The sequence below is a fragment of the Nannospalax galili genome, unplaced genomic scaffold (assembly GCF_000622305.1).
Source record: "Nannospalax galili isolate Female #2095 unplaced genomic scaffold, S.galili_v1.0 scaffold429, whole genome shotgun sequence".
NCBI lineage: Eukaryota > Metazoa > Chordata > Mammalia > Rodentia > Spalacidae > Nannospalax > Nannospalax galili.
In genome coordinates this window covers 3829412-3832632 of record NW_008360330.1, presented here as the reverse complement: position 1 = coordinate 3832632, position 3221 = coordinate 3829412, and the positions used below count along the sequence as shown (strand labels likewise).

The 3221-nt window shown below is 41.0% G+C and overlaps 1 long non-coding RNA gene across 1 annotated transcript in view; it reads left to right on the top strand.

The window, feature by feature from the left end:
- The first annotated feature begins 525 nt into the window (after nt 1–525).
- Nucleotides 526–3221, top strand: part of LOC115068972 — a 27671-nt gene continuing 24975 nt past the window's right edge. The window contains exon 1 of the long non-coding RNA XR_003848328.1: nt 526–689. This is a non-coding gene — a long non-coding RNA (uncharacterized LOC115068972). The remainder of the gene's footprint in view (nt 690–3221) is intronic.

Below are 3221 nucleotides of genomic sequence, written 5' to 3'. Positions count from 1 at the left end.
CTAAGTGTGACGCAGAATGTACGGGATGAACCTAAGAGGTAGAGTTGCCAGCTATAATAAATTACCTGTAGCTTTCAAGAGAGAGCATAGGACCACATAATATCCAAAAAGAGTCAAGTGCAGATAACTGCCCCTATTCATCCATCCATCCTTTCATGAACTATCTTTTATTTAATACTCAGAGAATTGAATAAAATGCAACCACCCAGAGACAGGCCACAGAGCACGCATTTCAGCACAATGTGGCAAAGCCATGAGAGAGATAGCAAGGCCCTGAGAGGAGCACAGAGGAGGAGCCTCTATATTGGATTAGGATGCTTAAGAAAGGTTTCTTGGAAGAGGTGGTGCTTGAACTGAATTTAGAAAGATGAGTAAGTCTTGGATGGCGTGGGGGTTGGGGCAGCATTTTCCTGGAAGAAGGAAAAAAATATACAAGGACTTGAATACCTAAACCAGCAAGTCAGATTTTAAGGAACCACAAGTAGTTTCTAATGACTGTTTTGGAGCTGTGTGGAGGGGCCTGGAGTAAGAAGAGAGCTCTGGGTGAAGATGTGGAGAACAAGGACATGGGAGGGGGCATACCAAAATACGTGAACTTGATTCTGAGAGCTCTGTGAAACTAAAGGAGATAGTGGCAGTGACATGCCTGGATTGCATTTTACAACGTGGGCAGGACTGACAGAAAGGAGGTAAGCCTAGAGACAGGAAGCTCAGTTAGAGTCTGAGCTACAGCAGTAGGGCATGAACTCAGGCAATGACCTGGTGATGGGATGGAGGGACAGAGGCAGAGCTAATAGAATCTGCAGAAATTGAAAGCACAGAGCTCTGTGCCTGAGTCTAGGGAATGTGAGGATGACAAGTCAGGATGCCTCTCAGAAGCTGAAAAGCACAGATCATTTGGGTTTGGTCACTGGCTGTTTCTCTCCTTAACCTTTCCTTCCCCCACTGGGAATGTAGCTGTCTGCTAATGGCCCAGCAGCTCTCAGGTTTGGGGAGGGGAGCCCAGCATCATTTTCAGCTCTATTCAGTTAGGGGTTCTATCCTGCCATCAATCATGCTCTGTCCATGACTTACTTTAAGCAGTGGAACTCATTAGGGCAGGCTTTCCCAGAATGGGGGTCTATATTCTTCATATTTTCTGCAAAATCCTTGGTGCCCCACTGTGCTTCTGCACCACACAGTGAGCGATGACCATGAGCAGTCTTCTCCAGGGGGTCTGCTCCAGTTTCCATCTCCCCCTCCCTGCATACATGCCATCTTCTGTCGGAAGTGACAGATGATATTTTGGTCTTGGGAGTTCCTCTTAAGAGTGTGTCTGTCACTTCTCCATTCTGTGATGAATGCATTCTAAAGAGCTTAAAGGCTGTTTGACTGAGGCTGAGGCAGCTATTTTAGGTTGAGAATTACTGACATCCAGGAACATTTTGTTTTAAGTAGAAAAAAAAAGGCGTATTAGAAAGAGTTGCCCTGCTCTCTTTAACGTAGCAACATTCTGTGCTGCCTGGTGATCAGGGACAGAATGACACACATAGGATCCACAAAGCCAGGCCTGTGGGTGATTACAAAACAGCCACAATTTCTTTCCCTCTCAGCATCCAGACTGTTGCAATGTGACTTTATAGTTCTTTCCATCAAGAGGAGAAGACTCTCTTTATTTCAGGGCACAGAGAAAACAAATTTTTTTTTTTTTTTTTTTTTTTTTTTGAGACAGGGTCTCACTGTGTAGCAATGTTTGGCCTGGAACTAGCTATGTAGACCAGAATTGCCTTGAACTTACAGAGATCTGCCAGTCTCTGCCTCTTGAGTACTGGGATTAAAGGTGTGTAGCACCATAGCTGGCTTGAGGGGGGAGAAAAAAGGAATTATAAAGGAAGAGAATGTGCTACTGGGGAGAAATAGTTATGTACTAGGCACACCCTTATGGGGCGGGGGTCTGGGTATGTGTCTGATCCAGGGCAGAAGTCACTGACTCAACCTCAGAGGTAAGAAGTCTTGAGAAAGAAGTGCCGGGGAAATACATTAATTGTTTTTGAAATTCTGCAAGAGAGACTCCGGTCACACCAGCCCCAAAAGAGCCACATATGGATGATTCTGCTTTTTACTGACACAGGCACTGGGAGAGTTGAAACAGGCTACCAAAGCATCCATTTGAGTGTAGTGTGGCAATTCAAACTGAGATTAGCTAATCCCCTTCTAGCCTAGACCAAAAGAGCAAGCAGGAAGAACGGTGAGTGAAATACATGGCTATATATTAAACCCTTAAGTATTGGGGTATTTGGCTGTACAGCCAAACCTAACTGATGCATGATCCATATATAAGAAGGAATTATTTTGGTCTTTATTCCCCTAGAAACATCCTTAAAATGTTCCCTGATGGTGGCTAATGCCAACATTAAAGGTTAAAATGCTGTGTGCACTGGAGTAGAGGAAGAAAGTCTTAAAAAAGCAGAGGGAAAATTCTAGAATCATCACTGTTGGGAGTGTAAAACACTACCAGGATTAGTTAATGTTGCAATGGTCTTCAAGGAAGGCTAGATACCAATAACCTTTAGAATTTAGAAGCTTACAAATGTAATTAGTGCTATTTCTTTAAATTTTTATTGCCCTAAGTGATAACTGATTTGGTTTTTCTATTTCCTTTTATTAAATTTTTTTGCTCATAAAATTTATACTAAACATACTTATTACATAAAAAATTATTGCTGTTTATTCTGGGTGACCTGCAAATTCTACATACTTTACCACAAACGACCCATGTGGTACCTGCCACAATGTGAAACTTTCAATGGTTATTTTTTAGAAGAATAATGTAAATATAAGAATATTTTATTAACTAATATTTTATTATATCATATCAATTATATTTTATTATAAAGTAATATTTATAATATTATATACTAAAATCTTATATCAAATATAAAATTAACTATTATTGCAAATTTAGTATGAACCAGGCATTCTGCTCAGGGCTCAACACTTAAACTATCACATTCAGTTACTCATAAAGTAACTGAGGATCAGAAATCTCTCTAATGCCCAGCTTAGCAAGAAACAGCCATGGTCTTCAGGGGTATTGGTGTTGGTATACAGTCTTCCTAGCTGTCACTTTATAGGCTGTGTTTGACTTGGACAGGACCTTACCACTGCTCACCATAATTGATCTAAAAGCAACTACTCAATGTGTTTGCATTTCAGTTTCTTTATCTCTAAAGTAGAAATGA